General features: G+C 35.5%; 1 long non-coding RNA gene across 5 annotated transcripts in view; it reads right to left on the bottom strand.

Moving 5' to 3' along the window:
- Nucleotides 1-19120, bottom strand: part of LOC122236538 — a 310323-nt gene that overhangs the window by 98578 nt on the left and 192625 nt on the right. For 2 of the 5 annotated variants that reach the window (XR_006214576.1, XR_006214577.1), the window contains exon 4: nt 17603-17678. This is a non-coding gene — a long non-coding RNA (uncharacterized LOC122236538). Of the gene's footprint in view, nt 1-16046; nt 16123-17602; nt 17679-19120 lie in introns of those variants that run through there. The other 3 variants (XR_006214583.1, XR_006214585.1, XR_006214584.1) reach the window with 2 other exon arrangements.

Genomic DNA, 19120 nt, shown 5'->3' with positions numbered 1-19120 from the left:
CCACCCGGGCGCCCCACAAATTTATTTTTCATTACTCAAATCATAATTTTTAATACATTTGAAGACCAACTGTGCAGACAGATGGATATTTCATTTTCATAAAACTTTCTTATAAACAAATCATATATAATGTAAATGATGAATATTTTAATAAGAAGGAAGGATGTGGCTACATGGTATATAATTCAGCTCCCAAAAGAAAAAAAATATTCTGACTTTAATGATTAATTCTTATTGTTCAAATAAGATAATTAACCTTATTTTCAGTGTAATTTTACTGGATGATTTTAAGAAATACTCCAATATGTTCAGTTCAATAAGTTCTATTACTGAGAATATAATGAAAATCTAAGTAATCTATAAAATGGAAAAGTCATACTTTTTTCCTTTATAGAAAACAATGTCCCCATTCATATTTATACCCCATTCACTAAAAAAAGAGAAAAATATCATTTTTAGTGAAACTTCAGTATTTCTTTTATTTCCATACATATGGCTTTAAAAACAAAATTCTGGCTTCTTTTATATAACTGAAAACAAGCAAAATAAACACGAAGAAGAAAGGACTCAAAATGAAAGATATTTCTCAATTTTATCATCAGTAAAACATATCACTTAATATACAACTTGACAGATGTTCTTATTGGGCTAAAATAAAGCATTTGAATTAGAAGATGATTTATCATCTTTTAGATCTTTTGTATCCTGTCCTCCAGTGGCAATTCTCTGGTTGTTTTCAATGTTTACATTTATTGCTATTTCCCATATTTATAAGTTAAGACCAATTAATTATAGATATGGAGCTTTATTCCAGTCGCCTTTTTTCTATATTTTTGAAGATATATAAACTTCCCTGTATTTCCTAAGATAATTCTACTTTTGGTTGTTTATTGTTTTTAAAAAGCTAACATTAAGTCTCCTCTTTATTAACGCTGAAATTTTTATTAGAACCAGATTCAATGTCCAACTACTAAATGTAATTTTATTAAGAATGTGCATCCATGCATAAGTATCAGATTGTATTAATTTACAAATGCAAACTTCAAAATTGATAAAGGCATGATATCAATGTCCAAACTACTTTGACCTTCTGGTTTCTAGGACTCTGAGTAGTTCTACTTTCCCACAAGCAACCACATTAAAGAGCCCACTGGTTCTTCTTCCTAAAAATTCAGTTAGATTGTCATATGATGTCTTAGATTCAAATGTGGCAACTAATGAAAAGACTAATGAAAATTCTCAGACTTCCTATGTCAGCAGGTTTTGTTGTAGGCTTTCTAAGATACTCAGTTCTTGAGCCATAGAGATAATAATAATCTCGGCATAATAATGTCATGTGGAAATATTTCCTTAAGGTGGAGAGTACGTATAGCGCTTAAGTACAAATACAGAAATGTATGTTGATTTTACATTGTAATTATAAAATATAATATCTTGAAGTCCTTTCAAGTTTTTTAAATAAAATCAAATATATTTCCGAGAATAATTTCAGACTTTTACAGTTCTTTTCAATTAAAGGGAAATCAAATGTATTTAGTAAAAAATAGTAAATATGCAGTAATAATAAATATGTGGGTACTAATTACTGGAATTAATTTACACACAATGGGTAATGGACAAGTTTCCTAAGTTCTTTATTTTCAAGATTTTGGGAATTAACTGTCTTGCCTTATGGCCATTGACCAAGAGATGCTAAATATAGAGCACCCCATAAGACTATGCTTTGCATATAAGACTCTTGGTGGCACTGAACTCTATCTGTGACACTAAACTTGAGTTTACTATATTTTATTACTATCTGATGATTTAAGAGTGCCTTGGAAGTGAGGTATAACTTTTTGAAGAGAGAGGAAAATAAATACATTATTCCAGTGTGGATGCGATGACATTTTCAACAAGCAGAGTATTTGAGTCGCCTGTTTGTTTGTTTTATAGAGATAAATGCGTGTTACTATGACATTTTCAAATATCAGACAACAGTTTAACAACTTCAACAGAAATATGATTGAGAAAAGGCGCAGAAGGACTCCGTGAAAGCTTGCTGAACACTATTACTCTTTCCTTCAAATAGATTTTCAATGAGAGAATAATCAAAGATAAATCATCACATTTTAATTTTAGTAATTTTGTAAGAATATGGTGAACAATTAAGACAAAGCTAGAGATTAGAAGTCATATGAACAAAATCTGCATTCGAATAATATGCTAATATGCTTAATATGTTAATAAAAAGTAGGAAAAGATCCTATAATTGTATTGCATTTTCAAAAAATGTTAAACAATATTGTGCTTCTAATATATTTAGAAGATAAAAGTACAAAAAGATGAACTACAAAAAGAAGTGTAAGAAAAAAGCCTAAGTATAGTTAGGCTTTGAGATCAACATTCAACAAAATAAATGGTTGACTAATTGTTGGAACATTCACTATATTTTAAATAATAAGTTGCAATCAAGTAAAATAATAGTAAAAACGCTTGTTATAAAAAAGACATACACTCAGAACAGGAATAAAAAAGCCTAGAGGAGACCTGCATCTCTACCTTCTTACTGAAGTCACATATCCCTTCTGGACTTGGTAGTTAAGTGATTTTAACTGTCAATTCACAAGAAATTATAATTGCAATCATGTGTGGCACACAGGATGCTAGTACCCTAAATATATCATGCCATAATTCTTGCAGTCTTTAACTATATTACCTAATATGGCAAAAGGGACTGTTCTAGGCTGAATTGTGTTTCCCTCAGAACTGGTATGTTGAAGTCCTAACCCCAGCACCTCAAGATATGAATGTTTGAAAATAGGGCCTTTAAAGAGGTGGCAAAGTAAAATGAGGCCATTAGGGTGAGTGCTGATCCAATCTGACTGGTGTCCTTAAAAATAAGAGGAAATTTGGACCATAGAGAGACACCAAGGATGCACATACACAGGAAAGGCCCATGTGAGGACACAAAGAGAAGGTGGCCATCTGCAAGCCAAGGAGGCCTCAACAGAAATCAACTTGCTAACATCTCGATCTTAGATTACTAGGCTCCAGAACAGGGAGAAAATGAATTTCTGTTGTTTTCAAGCCATCCAGTTTGTGGTATTTTGTTATGGCAGCCCAAGCAGATTAATAGAAGGATTTTGCTATTATATTAAAGATCATGAGATATGAAGATTAACCTGGAATATCTGGGGGAGCCCAATTTACTCATAAGAGTTCTTTCAGAAGAAAGAGGGAGGGTCAGAATCAGAAAGATGTGATGACAAAAGCAGAGACCTGGATACAAAACTGAACGAAGAGGCCATGGAAAAAGAAATGTAGGTTGCTCTAGAAGCTAAAAACGGTAAGGATGGATTCCCCCTAAAGTCTCTAAAATGAAGGCAATTATGTTGACACCTTGATTTTAGCCTTTAAGATGCATTTCATGTTTGTGACCTCCAGAACTGTAAGATAATGAATTTTTGTTGTTTTAAACTAGAAATCTTGTGGTAATAAGTTATAACAGCAATAGAAAACCAACACACCTTGGCCTCTAAAACCCAAAATACATTTCAATAAAATGTCAAAGAATTGTTTTCAGTTTAGGGAATAAACTTTCTAATTAAAACTAATAAATGCTTGTACATTCTTAATAGTGTTGTATTTCCCATGAGGAAGGATTCAAATAATACACTCAATATTCATAAGCAGTTATATTATTCATGAGTTTATAGAGCTTTTTGGACATTATTTAAATGTAGTATCAATATATTTTGTCATCATTGTAACATTTTATAGTAAAATGTTGAAATCAAGAGCAGTTTAAAAAAGTGCTAGTAGAAAGTTATAGTCATCATTTCTAGGAAAAAAAAGGGACAATTATAAAAAGTATAACTTATAGGTTCCACTTCTTGCTTCTTAAAACTTTCCAGCTTAGAGACAGTCTCAAACATGGAAGAGAATTTGAACAAATTTATAAATCTTTCCTGACACTGGAAAAGAATACTGAATGAACTTCTTAGTTCCTGTGTCTGATACATAATAGGTTTTTAAATCATAAGTGGTCTAATTGAGGTTTTTGCTTGATAATATTAACATTGAATACAATCTAATTTTCTTTGCTGAGAGTCAATATTTACTAAGACGTTTTATCATAGTAACATTTTCTTAGGCTTGTTTGCTGGGATGAAAATAAACTAAAAAACTTCTGAATATTCTATGCTCTTGGCAGTTAAATATTTCATTTAAAAATAATATGGAGTTATGGATGCTTGGGTGGCTCCGTCTGTTGAGCGGCCAACTTCGGCTCAGGTCATGATCTCACAGTTTGTGAGTTCAAGCCCCACATGGGGCTCTGTGCTGACAGCTCGGAGCCTGGAGCCTGGAGCCTGCTTCGAATTGTCTCTCTCTCTCTCTCTCTCTGCCCCTCCCTCCCTCACGCTCTGTCTCTGTCTCTCAAAAATAAATAAACATTAAAAAAAAATTAGGGGTGCCTGGGTGGCTCAGTCAGTTAAGTGTCTGACTTTAGCTCAGGTCACTACCTCGTGGTCCATGCGTTGGAGCCCTGCATTGGGCTTTGTGCTGATAGCTCAGAGCCTGGAGCCTGCTTCAGATTCTGTGTCTCCCTTTCTCTGCCCCTCGCCTGCTCATGTTCTGCCTCTGTCTCTCAAAAAAAAAATAAAAATATTTAAATTTTTTTTTAATTTAAAAAGTTATATGGAGTTATAACTCAATTAAATAGATTGTAACTGAATCTCTGCCAAAGTCTAGTGTCTGTGTTAAAAGTGGGAGGTAACAAAAATCAAAGTCAAGAGGTTAAAAAAAGGGAGAGATAAAAAGAAAATAAATTACAATAATATAGCTTAAATTATTTTTATAGTATATATACACAGAAACAGAGAAGGGAGGCAGCTTCCATTCTAGGCTAGAGAAAAAAAACCCACAATTTTGTTAAAAGAAAATAAGATTTGCAGTGTATCTTCATTTAATACCTGAACAGATCATACAATTGGAGTAGAGGGTTTCCACTAATCAACACTACAAAATATGAAACAATCCAATTAAAATTATGACTCTACTGATATTAAGGATATAAAATGTGCTGAGGAAATTCAGGTGAAGCCTTAAATAAAATGTTTTGTAATTAGAATTGTATTCTGAATGAAACAAGAGTTAACTATATGCATTTTTATGGCAAAAGGAAATATAAAACTGTCCAAGGCAAAGTTTGTACTTCCCTTTTTGAAAGGCCCTCATTGGACTACAGGCCTAAAGCTAAAGTTGTCTTCAGTCCATTTTTCAGGAATCAATAACTAACTGTATGATTTCAATTATGTTAATTCACCATGACTTTTTTTTATGGTTTATAGCATGGTCTATCATGGTGACTAAACTATGTGTTTATTTGAAAAGCATGCATTTGTATAGTAATGTGTAGTGTTCTATAAATATACACGAGATCTAGAAGACTGCAATTGTCAGATCTGTGAATTTACTTTTTAAAATGCCACCTAACAATTGCTGTATAATGCATAATATTGATAATCTAGATTAGTATGATAATCTATTATTAATATTGCATTAATAATCTTGATAAAAGTTAGAATAACTAAGGAGATAGAGTGGTAGAGAAAGATAAATGCACTGGCTTCCTGGTTTATTTCACAGGGAAATGGTGGAAATTGACATTATCAATAAGTTGGAAGCCCTACGATGTTTGGTTTTGGTGATTTCTTTCTAAGGGTAAGCACTATCTTGACAATGTCAGCATATACTGGTCTTCCCACTTTTGTTACCTCATATAAATAAAAGGTTAGGATGTACTAATTTTTTTAAGCCAACATTCTTTTTGTCCTTAATGCTCTATATTATTTCTCTTCAAATACTACTTTTTAATATATATTACATATTTCTTTCCAGTTTCTGTCTTTTATAAATAGCACTGGTATAAACATTCTGCTGTATGTTGGAGCATTCCTAGAATGGGATTATTGGGTCATAGGGAAGGCCTATGGCCACCTTCAACTGATGCTACCAAACAATTTTTCAGATGTTGGATCAGTTGGTTTAAAATATTTATTTTTGAGAGAAAGAGGGAGAGAGAGTGAGAGTGCACGAGCAAGGGAGGGGAAGAGAGAGAGACAGACAGAGAATCCCAAACAGGCTCTGCACTGTCAGTGCAGAGCCGGACATGGGGCTTGAACTTATGAACTGTGAGATCATGACCTAACTGAAATCAAGAGTGGATGCTTAACTGACTGAGCCACCAAGGCACCCCAAAGGATGTTGTATCCATTTACTTTCCCTCCACAAGGAAGAATTCCAATTACTCACTGACACTTGAGATTTTCCAACTTTGTCAGTTGCCATTGCATGCTCTCTCATTAGGTTTACTTTGGATTTCCAATGACCAATAAAATTACGCACATTTTCACAGGTTTTGGTTAACTGGTTATCTCCTTTTGCAAAGTGTCTGTTCAAGTCCTTTTTTTTATTATTAATTATTAGAAGATTTTTTAAAAATTTAATATTTATTTTTGAGAGAGAGACAGAGAGAGAGACAGAGTGCAAGTCGGGGAGGGACAGAGAGAGAGGGAGATACAGAATCCCAAGCAAGCTCCAGGCTCTGAGCTGTCAGCACAGAGCCCAAAGTGGAGCTCAATCTCATGAACTATGAGATCATGACACAAACCGAAGTTGGACATTTAACTGATTGAGCCACCCAGGCACCCCTAGAAGATTTTAAATTATAATCTGCATACAAGTCATTTGTCAGAAGGAGATATTATGAATATACTCTCCTATTTCATAAGGTATGTTATTGCTGTTTAATAGTGTCTCTGGTGAATAGAAAATTTACTATTGGGCAGTTTATCCTGTTTTCTTTTATCCTTGTTACCATTTCTGTCCTGTTTACAAAATTTTTGTTTAATCCATTGTTAGCAAAATGTTCTCCTATGATTTTTTCCAAAAGCTTTTTGTTTTATTATTCATGTTTAACTGTGAAATTCATCAGGAATTTCTTTATATGTACATATGAAATTAGTAAGATTGAACTGTAAGAAATCCCTGATATTTAAATGTTTTTGGCCTATTTAAACAACTCAATTTATGACTTAACTTACTTTGTATAAGTTTTGTCAAGTTTTGGCATCAATGTTGTATTAGTTTCATTAGTTTGAACTTGATAAAAATTAAAAGACTGGAATTAATCAGTATTAGAGAAAATATATAGAATTTGGCATGTTTATACAATGTTGACAATAGTGAGAATTAAAAATCACAGGGAACTGAACGTTTATAAACAAATTAACATATTTTGGGGCTCTCTCTATAAGTGTATGTGCACAAAGATAAAATCCTATTTAGCTGTGATCCACTCACTTCCTTCTAGAATATACAATTTTATATAAAAACAAATACTTTTTTTTGTTTTTGAGATATTTCACTTATCTTTTAACACATTACCAATATTCTCAAAAAGAAATGGTTATGAATCAGGTTTGCTCATCCTTCTTGAGTTAAGTTCAAATGAATTTATTATATTCTTAATTTCTTTTCACCTTTTACTGTGACTATTTCACTCTTTCATTGATGATATCATTGTTCAATCTCCTTTCCATTGATTTTGTTGTTTTCAATGCATTACAGAGAATCAAGAAGATTAAAAATGCCTTTATTCTACCATTTTTAACAGCATTAATTGTCCCACAGATTTTGAACTACATCTTTATTGTTGTTATTATGTTGATTTTGCTGATGAGTAGTTTTTTTTTAGTTTATTTTTTTTAAAGTATGTATTTATTTTGAGAGAGAGGTAGAACACAGGAAGGTCAAAGAGAGACGGAGAGAGAATCTCAAGCAGGCTCCACACTGTCATCATGGAGAGGGATGTGGGACTCAAACTCACAAACCCTGAGTTCATGACCTGAGCCAGGATCAAGAGTTGAACGCTTAACCAACACAGCCATGCAGGCACCCCGTTGTAGAGGAGTTTTAATTTTCTCTTCTACTAAATAAATTATTTTGAATGTTCTCAAAAGTACTTTATTAGTTTGCTTTGTGAAAGAAAGTAACCAGTATATATATATATTTTTTTTTTCAATATATGAAGTTCATTGTCAAATTGGTTTCCATACAACACCCAGTGCTCATCCCAAAAGGTGCCCTCCTCAATACCCATCACCGACCCTCCTCTCCCTCCCAACCCCCATCAACCCTCAGTTTGTTCTCAGTTTTTAAGAGTCTCTTATGCTTTGACTCTCTTCCACTCTAACCTCTTTTTTTTTTCCTTCCCCTCCCCCCTGGGTTTCTGTTAAGTTTCTCAGGATCCACATAAGAGTGAAACCAAACCATATGGTATCTGTCTTTGTCTGTATGGCTCATTTCACTTAGCATAACACTCTCCAGTTCCATCCATGTTGCTACAAAGGGTCATATTTCATTCTTTCTCATTGCCACGTAGTACTCCATTGTGTATATAAACCACAATTTCTTTATCCATTCATCAGTTGATGGACATTGAGGCTCTTTCCATAATTTGGCTATTGTTGAGAGTGCTGCTATAAACATTGGGGTACAAGTGCCCCTATGCATCAGTACTCCTATATCCCTTGGGTAAATTCCTAGCAGTGCTATTGCTGGGTCATAGGGTAGGTCTATTCTTGATTTTTTGAGGAACCTCCACACTGTTTTCCAGAGTGGCTGCACCACTTTGCATTGCCACCAACAGTGCAAGAGGGTTCCCGTTTCTCCACATCCTCTCCAGCATCTATAGTCTCCTGATTTGTTCATTTTAACCACTCTGAATGGCATGAGGTGATATCTGAGTGTGGTTTTGATTTGTATTTCCCTGATGAGGAGTGACGTTGAGCATCTTTTCATGTGCCTGTTGGCCATCCGGATGTCTTCTTTAGAAGTGTCTATTCATGTTTTCTGCCCATTTCTTCACTGGGTTATTTGTTTTTCGGGTGTGGAGTTTGGTGAGCTCTTTATAGATTTTGGATACTAGCCCTTTGTCCGATATGTCATTTGCAAATATCTTTTCCCATTCCGTTGGTTGCCTTTTAGTTTTGTTCGTTGTTTCCTTTGCTGTGCAGAAGATTTTTATCTTCATAAGGTCCCAGTAGTTCATTTTTGCTTTTAATTCCCTTGCCTTTGGGGATGTATCGAGTAAGAGATTGCTACGGCTGAGGTCAGAGAGGTCTTTTCCTGCTTTCTCTTCTAGGGTTTTGATGGTTTCCTGTCTCACATTCAGGTCCTTCATCCATTTTGAGTTTATTTTTGTGAATGGTGTGAGAAAGTGGTCTAGTTTCAACCTTCTGCATGTTGCTGTCCAGTTCTCCCAGCACCATTTGTTAAAGAGACTGTCTTTTTTCCATTGGATGTTCTTTCCTGCTTTGTCAAAGATTAGTTGGCCATACGTTTGTGGGTCTAGTTCTGGGGTTTCTATTCTATTCCATTGGTCTATGTGTCTGTTTTTATGCCAATACCATGCTGTCTTGATGATTACAGCTTTGTAGTAGAGGCTAAAGTCTGTGATGCCTCCTGCTTTGGTCTTCTTCTTCAAAATTACTTTGGCTATTCGGGGCCTTATGTGGTTCCATATGAATTTTAGGATTGCTTGTTCTAGTTTCAAGAAGAATGCTGGTCCAATTTTTATTGGGATTGCATTGAATGTGTAGATAGCTTTGGGTAGTATTGACATTTTGACAATATTTATTCTTCCAATCCATGAGCACGGAATGTTTTTTCCATTTCTTTATTTCTTCTTCAATTTCCTTCATAAGCTTTCTATAGTTTTCAGCATACAGATCTTTTACATCTTTGGTTAGATTTATTCCTAGGTATTTTATGCTTCTTGGTGCAATTGGAATGGGATCAGTTTCTTTATTTGTCTTTCTATTGCTTCATTATTAGTGTATAAGAATGCAACTGATTCCTGTACATTAATTTTGTATCCTGCAACTTTGCTAAATTCATGTGTCAGTTCTAGCAGACTTTTGGTGGAGTCTATTGGGTTTTCCATGTATAATATCATGACATCTGCAAACAGTGAAAGCTTAACTTCATCTTTGCCAATTTTGATGCCTTTGATTTCCTTTTGTTGTCTGATTGCTGATGCTAGAACTTCCAACACTATGTTAAACAACAGCAGTGAGAGTGGACATCCCTGTCGTGTTCCTGATCTCAGGGAAAAAGCTCTCAGTTTTTCCCCATTGAGGATGATGTTAGCTGTGGGCTTTTCATAAATGGCTTTTATGATGTTTAAGTATGTTCCTTCTATCCCGACTTTCTCGAGGGTTTTTATTAAGAAAGGGTACTGAATTTTGTCAAAGGCCTTTTCTGCATCGATTGACAGGATCATATGGTTATCTTTTATTAATGTGAAGTATCACATTGATTGATTTGCGAATGTTCAACCAGCCCTGCATCCCAGGAATGAATCCCACTTGATCATGGTGAATAATTCTTTTTATATGCTGTTGAATTTGATTTGCTAGTATCTTATTGAGAATTTTTGCATCCATATTCATCAGGGATATTGGCCTGTAGTTCTCTTTTTTTACTGGGTCTCTGTCTGGTTTAAAAATCAAAGTAATACTGGTTTCATAGAATGAGTCTGGAAGTTGTCCTTCCCTTTCTATTTTTTGGAATAGCTTGAGAAAGCTAGGTATTATCTCTGCCTAAACGTCTGGTAGAACTCCCCAGGGAAGCCATCTGGTCCTGGACTCTTATTTGTTGGGAGATTTTTGATGACTGATTCAATTTCTTCGCTGGTTATGTGTCTGTCAAAGCTTTCTATTTCTTCCTGATTGAGTTTTGGAAGAGTGTGGGTGTTTAGGAATTTGTCCATTTCTTCCAGGTTGTCCAATTTGTTGGCATATAATTTTTCATAGTATTCCCTGATAATTGTTTGTATCTCTGAGGGATTGGTTGTAATAATTCCATTTTCATTCATGATTTTCTCTATTTGGGTCATCTCCCTTTTCTTTTTGAAAAGCCTGGCTAGAGGTTTGTCAATTTTGTTTATTTTTTCAAAAAACCAACTCTTGGTTTCGTTGATCTGCTCTACAGTTTTTTTAGATTCTATATTGTTTATTTCTGCTCTGATCTTTATTATTTCTCTTCTTCTGCTGGGTTTAGGCTGCCTTTGCTGTTCTGCTTCTATTTCCTTTAGGTGTGCTGTTAGATTTTGTATTTGGGAGTTTTCTTCTTTCTTGAGATGGCCTGGATTGCAATGTATTTTCCTCTCAGGACTGCCTTCACTGCATCCCAAAGCGTTTGGATTGTTGTATTTTCATTTTCATTGGTTTCCATATATTTTTTAATTTCTTCTCTAATTGTCTGGTTGACCCATTCATTCTTTAGTAGGGTGTTCTTTAACCTCCATGCTTTTGGAGGTTTTCCAGACTTTTTCCTGTGGTTGATTTCAAGCTTCATAGCATTGTGGTCTGAAAGTATGCATGGTATAATTTCAATTCTTGTATACTTATGAAGGGCTATTTTGTGACCCAGTATGTGATCTATCTTGGAGAATGTTCCATGTGCACTCGAGAAGAAAGTATATTCTGTTGCTTTGGGGTGCAGAGTTCTAAATATATCTGTCAAGTCCATCTGATCCAATGTATCATTCAGGGCCCTTGTTTCTTTATTGACCGTGTGTCTAGATGATCTATCCATTTCTGTAAGTGGAGTGTTAAAGTCCCCTGCAAGTACCACATTCTTATCAATAAGGTTGCTTATGTTTGTGAGTAATTGTTTTATATATTTGGGGGCTCCCGTATTCAGCGCATAGACATTTATAATTGTTAGCTCTTCCTAATGGATAGACCCTTTGATTATTATATAATGCCCTTTTACATCTCTTATTACAGCCTTTAATTTAAAGTCTAGTTTGTCTGATAGAAGTATGACTACTCCAGCTTTCTTTTGACTTCCAGTGGCATGATAAATAGTTCTCCATCCCCTTACTCTCAATCTGAAGGTGTCCTCAGGTCTAAAATGAGTCTCTTGCAGGCATCAAATAGATGGGTCTTGTTTTTTTATCCATTCTGATACCCTATGTCTTTTGGTTGGCGCATTTAGTCCTTTTACATTCAGTGTTATTATAGAAAGATACGGGTTTAGAGTCATTGTGATGTCTGTAGGTTTCCTGCTTGTAGCAATGTCTCTGGTACTTTGTCTCACAGGATCCCCCTAGGATCTCTTGTAGGGCTGGTTTAGTGGTGACGAATTCCTTCGGTTTTTGTTTGTTTGAGAAGAACTTTATCTCTCCTATTCTAAATGACAGACTTGCTGGATAAAGGATTCTCGGCTGCATATTTTTTCTGTTCATCACATTGAAGATCTCCTGAAATTCCTTTGTGGCCTGCCAAGTTTCAGTAGAGATGGGTCACGAGTCTTATAGGTCTCCCCTTATATGTTAGAGAACGTTTATCTCTAGCTGCTTTCAGAATTTTCTCTTTATACTTGTATTTTGCCAGTTTCACTATGATATGTCGTGCAGAAGATTGATTCAAGTTATGTCTGAAGGGAGTTCTCTGTGCCTCTTGGATTTAATGCCTTTTCCTTCCCCAGTTCCGGGAAGTTCTCACCTATTATTTCTTCATGTACACCTTCAGCACCTTTCCCTCTCTCTTCCTCCTCTGGGACACCAATTATGCATATATTATTTCTCTTTAGTGCATCACTTAGTTCTCTAATTTTCCCCTCATACTCCTGGATTTTATTTTCTCTTTTTTTCTCAGCTTCTTCTTTTTCCATAATTTTATCTTCTAGTTCACCTATTCTCTCCTCTGCCTCTTCAATCTGAGCCGTAGTTGTCTCCATTTTATTTTCCAACTCGTTGATAGCAATTTTTAGCTCCTCCTGGCTGTTCCTTAGTCCCTTGATCTCTGTAGCAGAGATTCTCTGCTGTCTTTTATACTGTTTTCAAGCCCAGTGATTAATTTTATGACTATTATCCTAAATTCACTTTCTGTTATATTGTTTAAATCGTTTTGTGATCAGTTTGTTAGCTGTCGTTATTTCCTGGAGGTTTTTTTGAGGGGAATTCTTCCGTTTTTGTCATTTTGGATAGTCCCTGGAGTGGTGCGGAACTGTGGGGCACTTCCCCTGTGCTGTCTTGAATAACTTGCGTTGGTGGGCGGGGCTGCAGTCAGACTGGTGTGTGCCTTCTCTTCCCCTCTCATAGGGGCAGGATTCCCTGTGGGATGGCGTGGCCCGTCTGGGCTACTTCACACTGCCAGGCTTGTGGTGCTGGGGCTCTGGCGTATTAGCTGGGGTGGATCGGCAAGGTTTTTGGGGGCGGGTGGGGCAGGCTCAGCTCGCTTTTCCTTCGGGGATCCACTTCGGGAGGGGCCCTGCACCACCAGGAGGGAGTAAGACCCGCCAGAGCGGTGGCTCCGCAGAAGCACAGCTTTGGTTGTTAGCGCGGTGCAAGCAAGTTCCCTGGCAGGAACTGGTTCTCCTTGGGAGTTTTGCTGGGGGATGGGTGAGGGAGATGGCGCTGGCGAGCACCTCTGTTCCCCGTGGAGCTGCGCTGTGTCTTCTGGGGCTCAACAAGTCTCCCCCCGCCATTGTTCCCCAGCCCTCCTACTCTCCTAGCAGAGCTGTTAGCTTATAACCTTCCAGATGTCAAGTCCCGCTTGCTGTTGGAACACACTCCGTCCGGCCCCTCTGCTTTTGCAAGCCAGACTCGGGGGCTCTGCTTGGTCGGCGGTCCGCCCCTCCACCCCGGCTCCCTCCCACAAGTCCGTGGAGCGTGCACCACCTCGCCGCCCTTCCTACCCTCTTCCGTGGGCCTCTCGTCTGCGCTTGGCTCCAGAGACTCCGTTCTGCTAATCCTCTGGCGGTTTTCTGGGTTATTTAGGCAGGTGTAGGTGGAATCTAAGTGATCAGCAGGATGCGCGGTGAGTCCATCGTCCTCCTACCCTGTCATCCTCCCAGGATCCTCCTCTACTAAATAAATGTTTAAAAAATATGTCTGCTTCTTGTCTCCAAAATATATCATCCTTGTGTTATTTACTTGTAACGTAACCGGGAGAATATAATTTTCTGTAATTCTACTTTTTACAGTCAAATTTTACACCTAAACACAACTTTCTTCAGAACCTTATGTGAACAAAAGCAAGTTTCAACCAGTAAGAAGGAGGGTCTTGAATGAGTTTTAGATAGTCTATCAAATAAAAAGTATGTTTTTTTCTTTTTTTTTTTATCCTTCAGATTAAAAATACTATGTGAGTTCCATGTTAACAGATGTGGCTTAATTTTAGGAAAGGCGTTTCCACATTCATATTGATTCAGTATGCTTTTTTCAAGAATCTTAACTGAATAATCCAATTATCACAACTAGACCCTGTGTTCTATGAGATGATGTTTATGCAGGGTTTTTATAGTATAATTGTATTGAGGCATACTTAACATATCATATAATTCACACTTTTCTTTTTTTAATCTTTATTTATTTTTGAGAGAGAGAGAAAGACAGAGAGAGAGAAAGCGCACATGCATGCGAGTTGGGAAGGGGCAGAGAGAGGGAGAGAGAATCCTAGCGGGCTCTGCACTATAAGCAGAGCTTACAGTGTTGGGCTGGATCCCACAAGCTGTGAAACCATGACTTGAGCCAAAATCAACAGTTGGACATTTAACTGACAGCCACCCAGGCGCCCCTAAGTCACATCTTGCAAGTGCATAATTCAGTTACTGATTTTAGTAAATTTGCCAAGTTATGTAATCATCATTACACATGATAAATATGTTCATCATTCTATTATGACCCTTCATAGAAGTGCTAGATTTTTAGGTAAATATATGTTTAATTAAAAAAACATTATCAAACTGTTTTCTAAAGCACCTATGTACCATTATAGAATTCCACCAACAATGTTAGGAAGGTTATCATTTTTTCCATATTTTCAGTATAATTTGTTACTCTCAGTTTCCTTTATTATAATAATTGTAATATGTAACACTTTATTATAATCATTCTAGTTTAAAGTGTTTCTGAAATTGAGTAAAATAAAGAAAACATTGTGATGATGTGTTACTAATAGAAATTACGTAAAATATATCTAAAACTAAATATCATAATAAAATATGCAGATATTAAATATTTTATATAAATGAAATAGATCTTGTTTTATATCTATTCTTTGGGGGGTAGCAATTCATTAGCAATTTCATATAGAAAAATTAACTATATTGCCTTACAAAATAGACTTTTTGAAATTGCTTCTTGAACTTTAGATCTATAAATTAAGAATGACTGTATTTCATTTTAAAGACAGCACCAGTATAAAATTCACAAATCAATTATAGAAACAAATTTCTATATTTATTCCATTTTCCTTGATTGTGATAAGGTAGAGATGAATATATGTAAATATGAAATTATTTTAGCATGCAACAACACCTTTGAGAGTTGTCATAGTGAGTGTTTGAACTATTTGCAGTTATCAAAATTATAATTTCTCTTTCAACATAATAAAGCAATTTTCAAAATATATCAATGTTCTTAGTGGAACAAGTTAAATCTTACCTCAAATAGACCATCTACACTTGAAGCAGCAGTCTTGGTTTTCACTTCAAAATTATATTAAACTAGATAACACTGCATTATTATAATTTTACCTTAGTGTGATCATGTTAGTGACTGGTGTTACGTTACTGAAATTATACAACCTTGCTCTGTGATCTTAAAAGTAATCCCATTTCTGGACAAGTAGTGGAGAACAGCTAAATGATAAATTCATCAAGACAGACACAGAACACTAATGGGAAGGATGTTTCTTGTCAGTGAATTTTGAAAGGCATAATCACTAGTGAATACCTCAAAGACAGGCTGATTCTATATAGGAGAGTTTATTTCCAACTTGAAGAACAAAATGGAATCACTGAGCCATAACTTGAAAAATACTCGACTCCTCTGCGTTTGGACCACAATATCCACAGGACTATTTTTAGCATTAACTTGAGGAGCTGGTTCTGAAGCTAAAGTTTAAACAAAACCCCTTAGGAATGTATGACCTATAGCACGGTATGAGTTTTAAATACACATAGGCACCCTGCAAACCTATTAGGTTACCTTCTGTTCCTCTTAGGACAGAGTCAGGAGAAGAGCTTAAATTCTGGTCAGTGATGTTAAGCACTCTTGTACTAAGGTTGACAGTGATAATGAGAAAAGCACAAAAGTTCTTTGTAAGTTCATTATAAGTATACACCCTGAGCTTCAAACCTGGCTCTGCCATTTTGACCAGCTATGTAATCTGGGGGAAGTTACTTAACACTGTATGTTGCAATTCACTCATTTGTGAAAAGGTAGATTGAAAATATTTACCTCATAAGGTTCATGAGGATTTAATGAGGTATATATATTAAACGTTTAGAAGAGTAACACATAATAACTAGTATTATACATGATGCCTTTGTTATGCCATGCAACATGTGTCAGGGATTGTAGGTGCAGTATATTACTAATGAAAATACAATACCGGTAATAAATTAATATAAGTATAGGTGAAATATTTTTTTCCCACCAAATTCCATTCAGTTTCAACAGACAGTATAGACTTGGTTAACTAGTAGGAGTCCATTTTAGCTTTAGTTTCCCTGTTTGCTTTCCTTCCACTGTCTCTTCTATCATTATATACCTCTGGTCACTAAGCAAAGAATACACCCTTCCCATCCCATCCCATGCCATCCCATCCCATCCTATCCCATCCCATCCCATCCCATCCCATCCTATCCCATCCCATCCCATCCCATCCCATCCCAACATGGCTCTAAAAATAGGAAAGTAATTGCATACTGGTCCTCAGGGTTTGACAGTTCCTGTCTCTTGTTCCAGGGAGATTCTACTTCCACAGAAGTTTTGGAGTACTTGTCATGGATACGCCATGACAGATGCCCAGTTTGAGGTTTCTTTCTAAATTAGCTTGAAGGATTTGCAGCATATATGGCACATGGTTTTTACAGTATTTGCCTTGTACTGAGTGGAGCTCTCCCATTTCCCCTACTCTAGAGGAAAACTGGATTATCCAGCATTATCTTAATAATTCAGGTTTATATTCTAGGCATTACTTTATAAGGAATCATGGATTCTACCCAGTGTATATAAAAAACGAGTCTACTGCTACCTGTCTCCTACCAATAATCAGTTTGAACTCACAAATTTAGTCACAGATTCCAAATATGGACTTCATTCCTGTCACCTTATGTGGGGTGGGCACAGTGTCTTCTCTGACATTTGCTATTATAATTAGCAACCAAGTTCACCAGCAGATGGAAAGCTTAGTGATGAATCCTGTTGAGTTACATGCTAGGTAAGGCAATGTATTAGATTTTTGTTTTGTTTTTAAAGACTGTCTTTTTAGGGGCAGTTTTAGAGTCACAGAAAAATTGAGAGGAAGGTACAGAAATTTCCCACATATTCCCTGCGCCATTATCAACATCTCCCGCCAGAGTGGTGCACTCATTACAACTGATGAATACCTGCCTCCTCCCATAGGTCCATCATTAAAGAATACCAGGAAAATATGAAATAAGATTATGTTACTACATCTATTCATGCACATATTTTCAGCCCTCTGTAATATTCTTCAGAAAGAACCACTTGTAAGACCAAATTTTTACTTACAAATAATGTCCACATCTTCTTGAAAAACTCTGGTGCTACGCTGACCATCAATAGGCTCCTTCTCCTAGTGTGAACCCTGAAATCAGAAGCAGATATGTCTTATTGGACCTTGCACAAATATCTACTCTCTGCAAGCTTCATGGATGGCATTTCAATACCACTCCCAAATTATTAACACCATTATTTAGTAACTATAAGTTATTTATAACGGCTTTATATTATGGAGATACCTATTTCAAGCATAGATGTTAAAGAGAAGTAAATTAAACTATTATCTTAAAGTTAATAATTCAAACCAGTAAGAGCACCTAAAATAAACCCAGATCTCTGAGGTTTGGGTTTATATGTATAAATTGGATGATATATCTTTGGGGGTCATTTTTCTCAACTTATCACTATGATTTTATGGAGATGTAAAAATGTGACTATATATATTTTCTACAATCAACTATATAAAAATTGCACCTTGAATTATTCTTTTAGAATATTCTAAGTTATGAAACAACATTGACTATATTTTGTGGATAAGACATAAATTTAATTCTTAGGATTATGTTGGAGGCTTCCATTCCCTCTATTGGTCCCTGATAAATACTGTGCATTTTAATTACATTAAAATATACACCTTTTCTCTATTTAACCATTTGTTTTTACTATATTTCCCTTATTTCACTTATTGGACTGGGAGGGGAAGAAGGCAGAGAAGAGGGGAAGATAAAGGAAAATGGATTTTTCAAGTTTTTGAATAAATATTTATAGTTTTCTTAAATACAGGAAAAATATTAAAACTAAATGAAAAATATTTATCAGAATTTGATTTATAAAGCCAATATAACAGGCAGCATTTTAAAATTTGTCCTATGAGAAAAAAATCACCTTTTTTGTATATTAATAGAGCCCTGGGCATCTTTGGGCAATATTCACATCAAATCCGTTTCTAGATACTTGGAATTAATAGGATGAAAGGGGCATAAATATCAAAAGAATGTGATTATTTATTACAAGAATAAAGCAAAGCCCAGCATTTATGGGTACAAAATGACAGATATGTGAGTTAGGATGAAGGCAGCCCAGAGTAACGGAGTAACAAATGCAATTTCACTAAAAAGACAATGGTTGAAATCCAGATTTGCTTATTACATAATAGAGGCTTATAAAGTAATTATTTAGACAAGTCTGAGCTTTAACTTGTTTTTCTTGAAAAGGAGAAAATTGACTTCTAAGTCTGTTGAGTATTAAATATGTTAATGATAAGCAGATATTTTGATGATTATCAAATTTATTGAATAACTATAATTTGTTGAATGCCATCTCATATAGATATTAAAATGACCCCAGAAAATGTGAATGCTACAAATGATAACATGGAGACTCTGAGGTCTTTCACAGAAACGTTCAGTTAGCAAATCTTAGACCTGGAATTTATGCCAAAACTGACAACCTCCAGATTGAAAGACACTTAGAGGATATTAAACTCATTTTTTTAAAAAACATAAAACCCATAAATTAAAGAATAAT

The sequence above is a fragment of the Panthera tigris genome, chromosome A1, assembly GCF_018350195.1.
Source record: "Panthera tigris isolate Pti1 chromosome A1, P.tigris_Pti1_mat1.1, whole genome shotgun sequence".
Classification (NCBI taxonomy): Eukaryota; Metazoa; Chordata; class Mammalia; order Carnivora; family Felidae; genus Panthera; species Panthera tigris.
This window is presented reverse-complemented; position numbering and strand designations above follow the sequence as displayed.